This window comes from Labrus mixtus, chromosome 20 (assembly GCF_963584025.1).
Source record: "Labrus mixtus chromosome 20, fLabMix1.1, whole genome shotgun sequence".
In the NCBI taxonomy this organism is placed as follows: domain Eukaryota; kingdom Metazoa; phylum Chordata; class Actinopteri; order Labriformes; family Labridae; genus Labrus; species Labrus mixtus.
Window position 1 is genome coordinate 9,556,989 of NC_083631.1, and position 16,626 is coordinate 9,573,614.

Sequence of the window (16,626 nt, forward strand, 5' to 3'; positions counted from 1 at the left end):
AAGTTTCTTGTTCTAAATCCACTCTGATCCTGTATTTGATCATGTCTATAAACCCCTCTATTTCAGCCCTGCTCAGAACAGGCCGTTTCTGTGTTGGTACCTTTAAATATGTAAATGAGCTGTGTCAGACCACGGTGGCTCGGGCTTTCTCGCTCCATGTCCTATTGTTTACAGTGAGAAGGCAGACTCAGAGGGCAGAACAAACACCTAGCTGTGGGAGTGTCATCCACCTGGGGGAGGGGCTACTGCCCTTTGTGATGTCATCAAGGGAAAATCTCCAAACGGCCTGTTTGAGCACACATTTTCTGAAAAGTGGAGCAGGGAAAAGACGGAGAGGATGGACTTTTCTCATCATTGGGGTGTTTGTAGACAGACTAGAGACTCATGTTTGTGTTACAGAAACATGGTGAAGTGTATTTTTCATCATATGTGACTGATTAAGGTTGTCATAACGTGGGATACTTCAATCTGGCAGAGGAATGAATCCATTCAGTTACGGCAGCATCAGTGACCATGATGTCGAGACAGCTTAAAAGAAGGCCAGCTTTGTGTCTCTGTAAACTCCAGATTCATGCTTTACATGACATATTATTATGTCTCTCGTTCCAGGTTGTTGCACAGATATCCGAACTGTCCTTTGAGATCAGGGCACAGCAATGGCGTCACATGTGGAGCTCCTCTTTGGAGTCCTGCAGGATTTGGGGAACGAGGAGCTCAAACAGTTACAGTGGTTCCTGAGGCAGCCTGGCGTCGTAGATGGCTTCCCAGCGATCCCGAAGAGCGAGCTGGAGGAGGCGGACAGGCAGGACACGGTGGATCTGATGGTGCAGACTTACGGCCTCCCTGCCGCTCTGCACGTCACAGCGGAGGTCCTGAAGAAGATCAGCAGGAATGATTTAGTGGAGCATTTATCCAAAAGTGCATCTGAACCCAACAGTGAGTGCTCAAAATATTCTTTAGAGGTTGTGAAATGATCTATAAGGAATCGTTGGCTCCTCTTATTGGGGTTAAAGGTCATGAACTGAATCAAAGCCATAGCAACAGTCATGTGCCTGGATTTACATTATTATCCAAACACCCTATCTCTCTCTCAGATGTTGTTGCTGATGTGAGAGCGACCTCAGAGAACACAGGAGCATCTTCGGAGCAGCTCACAGTTCATCTTCTCCCTCCAACATCAGCCACCCAGGCTGAAGGTAAAGCTGTTTCACACTTTTTACAGACAACATAATGACATCCAAATAATCAGTGAGTATGTTCTTCTTCTTCTCTCTAGTCCTTGACTAAAACAGATTTTATACACAAGGGGAGGAGCCGGCCATCCCGTCCATGTAAACATGGCTCTGACAACAACACAGCCAGCGGGACTCAAGCTTCTCTCTCATTGTAGACAGTCATGACTCAGAGACATTTACACAGGATAGACTGGATTTATGATATATATGTGTAACATGTTACCCTTACTCCACACAGATTTGTTGGTGCAAAGACCGAAACCCCCGAGACACATCACATTTTACCAACGCATGCTGCAGTCAAACCTCCAGAACAAGTTTATGTGTACACCAGAGGGGTTGGAAAAGCAGAGGGATAAGAAACTTGTGAATGAGATCTACACAGAGCTCTACATCATAGACGGGAATGATGTAGATGTTAACAGGCAGCATGAAGTTGGACATATTGAGATGACATCAAGAAAACCAGGAGGAGCCGAGAGAGCCATCCAGCACAACAACATTTTCCAACACCGCTCTGGAGAAAGCATACCTGTAAGAACTGTCCTGACCAATGGGATTGCGGGAATCGGTAAAACGTTCCTAGTTTATAAGTTCATCCTGGACTGGGCTGAAGGACGAGCCAATCAAAACATGCACCTCATATTCCCCTTCACCTTCCGCCAGCTGAATTTACTGAGCAGGAGAAGGTTTCGTTTAGCAGAGCTCATTCACACCTGTATCAGGGAAAGTCGAGATATCACAGAGGAGGCTCTGAACGACATCTTTACAAACCTTCAGGCTTCAGGAAACACCAACTATGGCAAAAGTACATTTAAACTTCTCTTTGTGCTCGATGGGCTGGATGAAAGTCGTCTGCAGCTCGACTTCAGTGAGCAGGTAGAACGTGCAGTGGATGAGCCACTGTTGGTGAATGAACTGCTGGCAAACCTCATGAAAGGGAAGCTTCTCCCATCTGCTCGCCTCTGGATAACCACACGACCTGCGGCGGCCAATCAGATCCCTCTGGACTCTGTTGACATCATGACAGAGGTGAGAGCAGTCATCCAAAGTCATCCATTCACTTGCAAAGCTCGCCTTCCACGAGTTACAGAGAGGACATTTGATCTTCTATGAATCCGACTTGAGAAGCAGCGGTATTTGTTCCAATAAAGCGTCGGTGTACTCCGGTGTGTTCACACAGATCTTGAAAGAAGAAGACAGGCTGAACGAAGATAAGATGTTCTGCTTTGTGCATCTGAGCATTCACGAGTTTTTGGCAGCTGTTTTCGTCGTCCTCTTAGCCATCAATAACAAGAAAGATGTGATGGCTCAACCACAAACACCCCTGCAAACACTGCAGATGGTTTTCAGAAAATCAACCATCACCAAGGTCTGTATGAAAGCTGTGGACAAGGCCTTGTAGAGTCCCAATGGACACCTGGACTTGTTCCTACGCTTCCTCCTTGGTCTTTCGTTGCAGTCGAATCAGGATCTTTTACAGGGTTTGCTGAAAGAAGGAGAACGCAGTGCAGACACCCAGAAGAAACTAGTGGCATACATCAAAGAGAAGATCAGGGAGAACTCTTCTCCGGAAGATGCATTAACCTTTTCCACTGTCTGAGTGAGCTGAAGGACAGCTCGCTGGTCGAGGAGGTCCGACACTATCTGAGAACAGATAGTCTCTCCACTGCCAACCTTTGTCCCGCGCAGTGGTCAGCCCTGGTCTATTTGTTACTGTCTTCTGATGAAGACCTTGATGTGTTTGACCTGAAGAAATACTCCAGATCAGAGGAGGTTCTTCTGAGAATGCTGCCGCTGGTCAAAGCCTCAACGACTGCTCTGTAAGAACCTGTTATAACTTATGAAGGATTTCGGGATCTTGAAAGTGTTCTTCTTCCCGATAGTAGTCCGATTAGTACCTTCCACGAGCGGTCCTGTAGTCCATTCGGGGAGCACTCATGTCACTGTGCTTTGTTTTCCATACCTTTCTTATCCCTCTTTGTCTCAGTTTTAAACAGACTGGACCAATGTGAGCTCTCTCATCGGTCTTGTGAAGCTCTGGCTTCAGTTCTCAGGTCCTCCGGAGGTCTGAAGAACCTGGACCTGAGTTACAACAACCTGCAGGATAAAGGTGTTTTGTTCCTCTCTGCTGGACTGAAGAGTCCACACTGTAAGCTGGAAAATCTAAAGTGAGTTTTTCTGAACCTTCTAAAAAAACATTCTGCTTTTCATTATTTACTGCTCTTTATGTAATAACCCTCTTCATACAATGGTCTGGGTGAATACTTGATTCTGATTGGCTGAATGGTGTCAATTAACGATTAAAAATGGTGTTACACACAATAGTAACACGCAGGAAGTACACTGCACCTCTGAACCATCTGATACTGGGGATCAAAGTGTTATGTCACAGCATTATCCCATTCACATTCAGCTCTCTGCTTCAGGCTGACCACAGTAAACATGGCTGACCATTCAGCTCTCTGCTTCAGGCTGACCACAGTAAACATGGCTGACCATTCAGCTCTCTGCTTCAGGCTGACCACAGTAAATATGGCTTACCATTCTGCTCTCTTGGTGTGCTCCATTTACCTCAGAAGTTGGATGCAAGAGTTTGGAATGACGCCACACCGAGTTTGTTGTGTAAGCTAATACCAGGCGACAACAACACACCACAAGTTTTGAGCTGGGTTACTGAAATTGCTTCCAGTTTCCAAGTCGGAGTTATGACTTCAGGGGCGTTTGGGATGACATATTAGACTCCCATCTTGGAATTTCCGATTTCGAAGATCTAACCGACTTCTGAGATCAAACTATCATGTTGTGTGTTGTTATTGCCTGGGAGCTAACAAAAAAAAGGTACTCCTGGAGGCGTCCATGTTGATTGTCCAACATGTTTTCCAACTTGTTACTGGAACTCGGGTGTGACGTGATTCCCAGCTTGGACATCCAACTTCCGAGGTAAAAGAAACCCCATCATCTGCTCCGAGTTGACCACAGTAAACATGGCTGACTAATTGTTGGTAAAAAGCTTCATTTTCATATTCAGATATTCCGAACATGTTAGCTAGCATGATGCTAAATTAAATGATATTTACTGTGCATCAACTTTACATGAATGATTCATAAACTGTCTCATGCAGGTTGGCATGCTGTAAATTGCAGGAGGTCAGCTGTGCTAGGATGGCCTTGGTCCTGACCTCTCACATGTACGATCCAGTTTTTTAATAAGAATTATAATGCTTGTTGTTATTTACTGTCATGCCATTGATGCTGCAACATTTAAAAACTGTCAAACAGAACATATAAAGTTATTGCTGTATGCATACGGACTGTGTTTCTGTCAGAGGGGGGGAATACTGCAATCTGAGGGACCTGGACCTGAGTCACAACCACCTGACGGATTCTGGACTGGAGTTGCTCTGTGATGGACTGAAGAGTCCACCCGGTAGACTGGAAACTCTCAGGTCTGTTCACTTCACTACAGGGTCTGGGGACGTGCTTCCCTGGAAACTAATGAGATAATGTTAGTGCATGGTCACTTCACCAACCCTCTGCTTTAAGCAACTTATTTCCCCTAACACAAAATTTGTTGGATTAAATCTCTTTCAGGCTCAGTCTTTGTGGCCTGACTCAGAGAGGCTGTGTGAGCCTGAGCTCAGTTCTCAGCTCCAAGTCCTGCAGTCTGAGAGAACTGGACCTGAGTAACAACGACCTGCAGAGTTCAGGAGTGCAGCGGCTGTCTGATGGTCTGGGGAGTCCAAACTGTATTCTGGAAACACTCAGGTCAGTACGCTTCACTAAACCTTCACTCCTGCATGAAAGTGGTGATGTGCATGAAGGATGTGCTCTCTGCAGGCTGTCAGGATGTATTATCAAAGAGGAGGGCTATGCTGCTTTGGCCTCGGCTCTGAGCATCAACCCCTCCCACCTCAGAGAGCTGGACCTGAGCTACAACACTCCCGGAGACTTGGGGGAGACCCGGCTCTCTGCGGGACTGGACAACCCAGAGTGGAAACTGGAAATCCTGAGGTACTGCTAATGAGTTTAAGTTTTCAATCTCGAGTGTCAAGTCTTCTTTAATACAGCATGATGTTCATTTAAGTCCTGTTTCCACCAAGTTTCCACCGTCCAAAGTTTGGAATGGTAACAAAATAACCGATCCGTACCGTCCTACTTTTTTGCTACCCTTCTGTTGGGGTGCGAAGCGTACTGATCCGCCCCTAAAGGGTGGAGCTAGACTCACTGCAGTCCACATGTTGCTGCCATGGCACCTGTCTTCCATGTCTTTTTCAGATCGAATTTAAAGACACTAGATTTACTTTAAAGCCTTTATTTCTTTAAAGTAGAGTTTAATATGTATCAACATATTCAGATATGAATAAGGAATAATCAGGATATCTCGTCTTCTTCTGTTGCAGAGTCGATCACTGTGGAGAGATCAAGTTCTTGTCCGGGCTGCGAAAATGTGAGTCTGATTTGTGAGAACTTGTTCGACATTTCTACACCACTGCCATTGACCATGAACATGAAAACATGCTGTTTCGAATCACTCTACTAAAACACAAACCGCTTAAACCACAAGTGTTTATTCCCTTTAATTCCTCCCAGTGATGTCCACTACAGAGTAATTTCTGTTTTTAATGCAGGGACGTCCGAGGGTGTGAAAATCACCGCCATCCAATTCCCTTTTTCGGCCTTGTTCAACGGTCTTAGGCTGGAGTCTCACTAGACAGTTATAGACCCAAATCGTAAATAATCCAGATCGGGCTTCCTCTGACAGAATACATGCAACAGCCAATAAGAGCGAGCAGAACGGGAAGCCTCACTAACCAGATGTTGCGTCACTTTAACATCTTACAAACATGTCAGCAAACAGAACTGAGCCCCGAGCCAAGGGGAAGAAGAGCAGCTTGTGTAACTATGGCAACAACACAAGTGACTTTATAACGTCTCATGAAGACAAACCACACAGCCAGCTGACCACGTCCATCGTCCTTCAACGCAACGTTTTATTACACGTCTTTTTGTGAGATCTTGTGTCTGTGGACTCGTTATTACAAACACCAGATGTGGTCTCGCCTCTCGGAGTCGTCTAGTGTGTGCGTTCAGAGGATTATAAGTGTTAAACATAAGTTGGAACTTTTTTACAATCAGTTGGGATTTAAAAAACGATCTCGTTTGTAGCCCGCCTTATATAGTTTAGATGAAGAAATCCACTGATCTTTACAATTTTATTACAAAGAGCATTTTACTTAAAGGAGCAGTATGTAACTCTGACCCCTTGTGTCTAAAATGGGTACTGCAGTCCTAATTCTAAACATTGTAGAGCGCTGTCCCCCCCCCCCCCCCCCCTCTATAGAGTCCATGCTCACACAGGTTGCCATGTGGTGGACACTGAAGCTTCAGTGTTTATCCAGCTCTGCATGGGTCTGTAAACCTTTCTGCGTTCTAACCTCTCTCCATTTTTCAAAAGCATCTCCAATATTGATCCTAGTTTGAGCACGTTTCTGCTCGTGGAGGTTATTAGAAACATGCAGAGGCTTTTTAGGTCGGGTACAATCACTTGTATCTGAACCACTTCTCTTGCCCGCTTCCATCGCTGCAACACCTGTTGGTTTGACCTGATAACTGCTCTCATATCTGACAAACCGAGGGGCGTCCAAAACGGCCGTGTGGGGGTCGCCTTAAAACCGCCTACCTTCTCTGGTCCAAACAAATCCAGAGCATTCAGGACCAGAATCTAAAGTTAGACGGAGGACATACTGGCTGCTGCATTGTTGTCAGAGAAGCCAGCACTTCAACATAGCATGTTTCCTTAATGTCTGATCAGATAGTAAGCTCACTTTATCATTTCACTCTCTACACATCTCACTGATTGGACCTTTAAATTGTTGCACCATTTCTCAGTGTGGTTAACCCCTCCTGGTCTATACCTCAGATAAACTCAGCCTCTCTGCAATGTTCTTATATACACATTCATGTTACTCAGCTGTTGACAGTTAACCTTAATGACAGCGAGATGTTCCACCAGGTGCTTTTCTTTAACTCGTCTTTGTTAATTCTCACATTTCAAACATCTGTTCTCTCTTCTGTCAGACGCATGTGAGCTCACACTGGACCCAAACACAGCAAACACGACTTTATACATGTCTGAAGGGGACCGACAGGTGACACATGTGACACAGGAGCAACCGTATCCGGATCACCCGGACAGGTTTGAGTTCAGGTACCAGGTCCTGTGTACGACTGGTCTGACCGGCCGCTGTTACTGGGAGGTGGAGTGGAAAGGATACGTTTCTGTGGGAGTCTCTTACAGGGGCATGAACAGGAAAGGAAGGAAAGACGACTCTCTGCTCGGCGAGAACGATCAGTCCTGGAGCTTCATCTGCAACGCTCACACTGCCCTGCACAACAGGAAGCGTAAGGCCGTGTCTGCTACGTCGGCCCGCTCCCGCAGAGTGGCGGTGTATCTTGACTGGCCTGCGGGGAGTCTGTCCTTCTACAATGTCTCCTCTAACACCCGGACACGCCTACACACCTTCCACTGCGCCTTCACTGAGCCTCTCTACCCTGCTTTCAGAGTTGGTACGTATTCATATGCGTTAATTGTGAGTGACGGTGTTCAGATATCGTATGATGGAGACAAATTAAATCTACAGAAGACTGGCATGTTTTAAATGTAAAGCATGAGTCCCCGTGAGCTGTCAACGCCATAGACTGTTTGAAAAGATGGAGAACATGACCGCTCCTTTAATGTGGACCCAAAACACTGAGAGCTCCCCCTACTGACTGGCTGCAGTATAGGTCATAAGCTCCGCCTCCTCCATGTTGATAGATGGGACATCGATCAAACTCTAAAATCAAATTACCTTGAGTTATTTTCATGCTGATTTTTGTCCATTTTTCAATGAAATTTGAATTACTTATTTGATGCTATAAAAAGGGTTATAATTCCATGATTGATTCACTACTTTTTTTTTAAATTAATATTATAGTTTTAGTTTTTTTTGATCCTTTAACCACTTGTTTCGTTTCTATTTCTTTTACTGCTCTTACCTTCTTATTGCTGTTATCTTTTGATTTTCTTCTAGCTCTTTTAGTTTCTTACATCTTTTTAAATCTTTGCTCCTCTTGGTCTCAGCTCGTGTTGTTGGGTTCTTGTGTTGCGTGGGTTCTTATGATGGTTCTTGTGATGGTCGGGTTATATATGTCTGTTGGGTATCGTGCAATATGGGTTATTTTCTGTTGAATTGTATTTAATTATTTTTTGTATTTTGCATTTGTTTGTTCTTGCTGTTGTTTATGTTCTTCTGTGTTTGGTTTAGTTTGCTTTGTTCTTGTTTTTGCTGTTTGTCAAAGCACTTTGTAAACCTGTGTTTTTAAAAGGTGCTATATAAATAAAGTTATTATTATTATTATTATTGTTATTATTATTATTATTACTTCCTCCCCTCATTACAAAGGGGCGTAAGTATCGCGGATTGAAGCGGCAGACTGAAACGGACCAAGACTTTCTAATAGAAATTGTAATTGATAAACATCCCTAGCATTGATGAAGCTTCTTAGCTGTGTAATATAAATATATTTACACACTTTCTACCTGAGCACATTTACATTTTCTCTTTTTACAAATTCTATTTTTCTGCTGCAGAAAACTTTCTTACCTGTGAAGTAGTTACGTTTTGGTAAATGGAGCTTGTTTAGATCTTTTCAAGTCTTCTGTCCACAAACGGAAGAGTAGAGGAAACTTAAACGATGCTGCCCTCTGGCGGCCAAACGCAGCAGGTGCAGCTTCCAGGTGACGTGAAGTTAAACTGGAGAACAGAAAGAGTTCAGTCATCGATTCAACGAGTATTTAGGATCGTACTAGAGCTCAAAGGAACGTCAAGTCCAGGCGAGACTCACGTGCTGAAAGTAGATTATATTTACCCACAATCCCCTCCTTCAGACGCTGGAACAGCCAATAGCAGGCTGTCAGAGAAAATCCTTCAATTTACAGTAAATATTTACAGTAAATCCAAATATTTTCAGTCAATGCTTTACACACTGTTGGAATTAAAATTACCCAGAATTCCTTGAGTTTGACACATGTTTCAGTATCAGATCATTTTATTCTCTTGATGATGTCACTCACATTCAAAACAGCCAAGAAAGAGTCATAAAACAGATGAAATGTTTATGAAAATAAAATCAAGCACAGAAGTGATTAAGACTTTTTATTATTATTTTTATATGCTATTTTCAGGTCAAACAAGCATATAAAATGATAAAGATCAGAGAAGAAAAAGCAGACATTTTTTAATTTAAAAATTTAATTTATTCTAGTTTAAAATACTTTTAAAAGTATAGCATATAAATATATTTTATGCATATTTGTTTATTTAGCATATAATAATATTTAAAAAATATATTCATTTTTATAAAATGTCAGATATTTATATTATCAATCCAAACGTTCGCCTGTACAAAGAAAAAATATTATTTATATTTAAATGGTATAATTTAAAAAATGTCAAGTATTCAAATAAAACCAGACATTTTTGTTATATCATTTAGCTTTATATTTCTATATTTAATTTAGATATTTAATCAATCCTCTTTCTTATTATTTTATTCTTTTAAACATAAATGTTGAAATGACCCTCGTGTCATTTCAAAATAAAACCTTTTTTTTTAAAACATATTAACAGAAACACTAACTGTCTCAACGACCATCTATAATAATAATTATTATTATTATTATTTGATTATTTGATTATATAACGGAGTATATTGGGTGATGCTGGCGCTGTGTGTGCAGTTCCCCTTCTCTCCACCAGGTGGCGCCTGGGAGTCACAGCTCCCAGGCGCGCTCCGCTGCTTCTAAACTTCTGACTTTCTTTATAATTCAGTTTTTAAGACCCTGAACACGGAAGAGTTTGTGAACTTTCAGAGGCAAACTGATGCTGCTACTTCCTGTCACGTGATGTTGTTGAGCTCCAACGCCATGGCGATGACCCCCTCTCCCCCCCACCTCACGTAAGGTCTTTTTCATATACCTGAAAAACTTCAAGCAGAAGCCCATCCCAATTAGAGGCCCACTCGGAGGCTTTTAGTCCCAAAGTGCAGAACAACGAAGCTGCTGCTATCCCGGAACTGAACAAGCTGAGACTCACACAAACACATTTATTTATTTAAGTCCAAAACTTATTTTGACCCTACCTGAAGACATTATTTATTTATGTGTTTTAATGGATCTTATTGACTGAGACTTCTCTCTCCTCTCTGCCCTGATTGGTGAAACCTCGAGCTCTTTTTTCATTTTTATAACTTTTCACTTCTTTGTTTTAAATCGTGTTCCTCCTCTCTTCTCTTCGTTGTTGTTCCTCGTTAAATCTGCTCTGTACTCTTTGTGTCAGTCATGCTGGCAGCTCTCAGTTTGAGGCTCTGAGGCTGAAAACATCTGCAGATCAAAAAAAAAGAAGAAAAATAAAAGACAGAAAATAAAGATGAACAAAGAGAGTGCAGGACAGACTCAGAAAAAACAAAACCAAATGCTCCTCTCTGCTCTGAGACAAAGTCTGAAATAAATAAAACCTAATTTTTAACAATTAACCCGAAGAAGCGCTCGTGACGTGTTCTTTATTTATGACAAATAAAATGTGTTTTTTATTTTAAAACATGAAACAGAAATATAAAGTGTTGTTTTGTGTTTCTAAATTATTATTCATATTTATAAATCTCACATACAGAATACAAACAGATCATCTGAAAATTAAATTTATATTTTTTAAATTTAAGATTTTTGTTATTGAAGTTATCATTTATAACCAGGGTGAAATAGGTGTAGTTCTATTTCCTGCCAGCAGAGGGCGCAGCGCCACAGAGACCCTCAGAAGAGTTATAAATAAATGAATACATGAATAAATAAATAAATAAATAAGGTGTTGTACAAGGATTTAGATTAAATTTAAATAATAATAATAATACATTTAGATTGTTTTATTAAATGTTTACATGTTTCTTTATTTAAACGTTCCTGTTTATTATAAATTGTATTAATTAATCTATTCTTCTGTGTTCTTTAAAATATTATGTATATATTTAAATAAAGATTTACTTTACTTTTTTATTTTCTAAGTCTTAAAGGTTGAAGCTGTCGATCCGCTCATCATTAAAATAAATTAAAACATGAATAATAAACTCAAAATAATCTGAATAACTGTTTTTATTAATATAATTTTAAAATCAAAAGAGGAATGAACCGGCTAAAAATTTTTATTTTAGTTATGTCTTTAATTCTAAAAATGTTTTGTTATTTTTAACTTTCTTTATTTATGTTTTTAGTATTTTACAGATATGTGTGTGTGTGTGAGGTAGTGTTGTAGTCAAGACCACAAAGCATAGACAAGACCAGACCAGACCAAGACATACCCGAGACCATATTATAATAATAATAATAATAATAATAATAACTTTATTTATATAGCACCTTTTAAAAACATAGGTTTACAAAGTGCTTTGACAAACAAGAACAAAGCAAACTAAACCAAACACAGAAGAACATAAACAACAGCAAGAACATAACAAATGCAAAATACTAAAAAAAAAAGAACCCAAAGTGCACGATACCTAACAGACATATATAACCTGACCATCACAAGAACCATCATAAGAACCCACACAACACAAGAACCCAACATAGTACCATAGTGCTCTGAGACTGAGACCAAGACCATAAATATCTCTGAAAAATCATTGCCTTGTGTTTAGGGGGCGTGTCACTCACAGTGGTGGTCTTGACCGGTGTTGATTTAAAATCTGGAGTCCACCAAGTCTGAGACCTGCTGAGACCTGAGTAAAACTGCTTTAGTGGTCTTGAGACCAAGTCTGATTTCGAGGACTACAGCACTAGTGTGAGGTGCTGTGAACGTTGATGTGTGATTGTGTGTATCACCACCAGCGAGTCTTTATAATCCTGATGCTGGTTATAAGTCAGTCCACCTGTCCAACGATTAGATGATTCACCTGCCCGTCGTCCTGCCCTTGCTCTGTTTGTGCACACGAGCAGAGTCATCCACAAGTAGCAGCATGTCAGAGAAAGATCATTTTCATATGTCAGCGGTTTACGTTGAAGAGAGGAACGTTTGTTCAGGTTGGTTCATTTCAAAATCGAGACTGTTTTTATGCTGTTTCAAACCTTTCTCTAAAAGCGTTCCTGAACTCAACCTTTGCTTTTGAGCTGTCATCTATGACATCTTCACCCAAAGAGCTTTACAGCTGCAGTTCCTCCAGTGTCCACTAGAGTCTGTCTCCTGCAGTGAGTCAGTCTCCATAGAGCTCTATGTTAAAATAAACATGTTTACATCCTGGTATAAAAACAGTTTGAGTCTCTAGATCTCATTTCTCTCTTCAACTGTTCGGGCTGAATGTTTATACAACTCACCTGTTTACATTATATTAAGGTTTAATGTGATGTAGAATTAGGGGGCGTGGCCTCTTTGAGTGACAGGTGGGAGCTGCTAGCTGTCTGCTAGGTGTCCCCTCAGCTCATTCAGTCCCTGACCTTTAACCTCTGGGCCGTGTTTGTGGTTTTTGGAGATTTGTTCATGTAAATATCAGACTAATAATCTGTCTCTCTGTGAGATTTATTAGACCAACAGACCACAGTCATGCATGATCCTCAGGCTAACTTCAGGCAGAGATAACAAACACATTTAAAAAAATGTAACCAACACACATTTAGAGACCACCGAAAATCTAAAGCGAGAGAGAGAGAGAGAGAGAGAGAGAGAGAGAGAGAGAGAGAGAGAGAGAGAGAGAGAGAGAGACTTTCATCTGTAGGATAGAAGCTCCTAATTTTTCCTCCCGATCTCACAATGACCTGACAAGGATGGAGAGAGAGTGAGCGAGAGAGAGAGAGATGGTAGTTATTGTTTGTCATTTTTTCTCGCCCAATTTCCAACCTGATGAAGACACTCATTGACTCTGGTGGAACACAGCGAGAGAGAGAGAGAGAGATTGGGGGTGTGTTCGTCTTTCACAGGTTTCCATGACAACACACGTGATGTGTGTGTGTGTGTTACTTGATACTTCTCATGTCTCAGCGTCTCAGCCTGTGAATACGATGTGTCTGAGTCTCTCTTCTCTGATTTGTCCGGTAACACTCCATCTTTTTTTTTGCATCTCCCACCTCTCCAGCTCCTCCCTCCCGCCCAAATATGGTCATGCATGGGTCTAAAAAACAAGAGTGGGATAAAGAATAAATGGAATCCACATGATGACATTATATATGTCCACTTATAAACAAATTAACGGGACGTTACTCTGCTTTTTTAAAGCAACCTTAAAACACACAAAAATAACTGAAGCCAACCTGAAAGAAATGAATCAAACAGTCTCTAGTGACCTGAAGTGATTTGAACTCCAGACGCCTGACAGGATATGATACCATACAACATGAAACATCAGGAGACACATGGCATTACAGTCTGAAACCATAAAACTTCAATCCCAATCAGGGGAAATCTTACCGCTGGTCTGCTGCGATGCATCTGGATAAATCCTGATAATTAACCACACGTTAAGCTAAATTGTAGTTTTCTCATTTGCTTAAAATAACAAGACATGAAACCAGATTTTATTTCTTGTTTAGATGAACTTCATCTCTACTGGAGGAAGTCCAGGTGTCAGTTAGCTCCATGATTACATCACAACAATAAGACTAACACACCAGAGCATCACATAGAAAACATGACGTGTGTAAGGGTTACATGATAAGAAATTCTGTGGAAATGTTTGTTTTCTGTTTTCTCTCCTCTTCAAGCCCGAGTGACCAGAAGGTGTTCATTTGGTTTATCTGCACACACACACATTTAATGCATGCTGTGCTGCGTGCCCCCCGGGTGTGTGTGTGTGTGTGTGTGTGTGTGATGGAGGATAGGAAGCCAGTCGTTGCCCTGCTGTTGAACCCTCTACGTTTCTCTCCTCCTCTTCCATCTCTCTGTCGCTCCTGATGTACGCCACTCGCTGCCCCCCCCCCCCCCCCCCCCCCTCTAGAGTCGATGCTCACTCAGGTCACCATGTGGTGGACACTGAAGCTTCAGTGTTTATCCAGCTCTGCATGGGTCTGTAAACCTTTCTGTGTTCTAACCTCTTTCCATTTTTCAAAAGCATCTCCAATATTGATCCTAGTTTGAGCACGTTTCTGCTCGTGGAGCTTATTAGAAACATGCAGAGGCTTTTTAGGTCGGGTACAATCACTTCTATCTGAACCACTTCTCTTGCCCGCTTCCATCACTGCAACACCTGTTGGTTTGACCTGATAACTGCTCTCATATCTGGCAAACCGAGGGGCGTCCAAAACGGCTGTGTGGGGGGGTGTCTTAAAAGCGCCTACCTTCTCTGGTCCAAACAAATCCAGAGCATTCAGGACCAGAATCTAAAGTTAGAAGGAGGACATACTGGCTGCTGCATTGTTGTCAGAGAAGCCAGCACTTCAACATGTTTCCTTAATGTCTGATCTGAACTTCTCATCTCTCTGACCTGGATTTGAACCCAGACTGAACCTCTGTTGACCCCCAAACACACACACACACACACACACACACACACACACACACACACACACACACACACGTTATTGCACAGAAAAACACTCTCCTGCTCCTTCATGTTGTTGTCATGTGATGTTCATGTTTTTTTAAACTCTTATTCACATTTGAGATCAAAATATCGATCTTCTCATTAGTTAAGAAATTAGTTGTCACTTGATCTGATTTTTGTTAAACACAAACAGTATCGATCCCTTTTCTGTTACCACAGCAACAAAAATAAGAGTAGACACCCGATATCTGGTATTTTCTTGTTTTTTGATTACCAAACATTGCAGACAAACCCCTGCACACTGTCCTGATAACACACACAAACATTGACAACGTTTCAGAACCGGAGAGTTGGGAAGAATCAGAGCGGGATTTTCTGGCCCAAATTCACCACCGAACCAAGGAGCTGGGAGAGTGAAAGGCTGGAAGAGGTCAAAAAGCTGCAGCAACACTCGAGTATTAAGATCTACTTTATTAACAAATCAGCCCGTGGCGTCATCAAGAAACACATGGCAAACATCATTTAGATGGGGGAGATACAAAGTTAAAAGAAAGGTAAAAAAATAGCACCTAAAAGTTGCCGATGTTTTTGTGCATTTTAAACAGTGAAGGAGTTTATCTGCAATGTTTGATGGCTTCATTCCTCTCCTACGATCCTGCTTCATAAAACAGATGAAGGCTCAGATTGTTTCTGTACTTCTTGATACTTTTGATCATTAAATAAATTAAAACGATTGTCCTTTTTTCAATCAGCTAACGGAGCGACTTCAGTTTCCTGTTTCACTGAGACGATCTTTAGTGAACAGGGTTTGTTGACATGACGTTATATTGGATTCATTTTGCTTTAATTGAGCTTCAAGTATTGGATTTTTTTAAACTCTGAATCATTTGTTCTGTGTTTGAGCGTCCGGATCGAATCGCTGTGACCCGACAGAAAGCACATTCCTCTAACGTCCTTAAAAAGCTTTCCATCAAACCGGAGCAGAGCGTCTCCGAGCACAAAGAGTCTGAATGAGTACAAGTTTTCCTTTAATCAGTTTAATACAACAGACGATGAGCTGACCTTTGACCTCAGGCTGCAGTGAACTGAGTTTGACTCCAGACCGACCCCGCCATGACCCCGGTGTAACCCCGGTGTGACCCCGGTGTGACCGCAGGGGGACAGGAAATGCTGACGGTGTTTGTTAAAGACAGGATGAAAGAAACAAACAGGCTGAGATCAGAGACGACGTCCGTGGGTTCGAGCAAAAGATGGCCGACAGACTCCTTCGTGTCTCTACATCTAAGATGGCCGCTGCAGAAATGAAGGAGACCCGGGTCACTCACTTAGACCGAGACACCGAGAAGGTTGTGGACGTAAGCGGAGTATGCCCAGTCTGAGACCGAGACGAGACCAAGACCTTCAGAAGGTGGTCTAGAGACCGGTCTCGAGTACTACAACTCTAGCACAGGGTGTCCAGGATCATGATCATGAAGGCAGCACATCTCAAAGTCAAAGTTAACGAGGACGTTTGTAAAGTTTGTGACGTTTGTGACGTTTGAGAGCTGTAAAAGCAACTCCCGGTCTGCTCGCTCTCTGCAGGTTTCTGTCCGATCTGGAATCACAATGTTTGATAATTATGTTTCCAGGTCGGAGAGAATTGGATACCTGCCCTCTCTGAGTCAGACTCCGGGTTTGTCAACTTAAATCCAGGAGAGAGTTGAACTCGCTTTGTGGTACGGCGCTCTTTTTCTATGAATATAAGATGAACCGTGTTTTTATTTGATCTAAAATCATTTAATCTTCTGTAATCTAAAAATGATTTTAAGAACATTTTAAGAAG

At 41.9% G+C, this 16,626-nt stretch overlaps 1 protein-coding gene and 1 pseudogene across 1 annotated transcript in view; both read left to right on the forward strand.

Annotated features, from left to right (window-relative positions):
• The window catches only part of praf2 (PRA1 domain family, member 2), a 72,628-nt gene that overhangs the window by 46,030 nt on the left and 9,972 nt on the right, over positions 1-16,626 (forward strand). The gene's annotated exons all lie outside the window — the stretch shown is intronic.
• Positions 843-8,644, forward strand: LOC132954429 (NLR family CARD domain-containing protein 3-like; annotated as a pseudogene).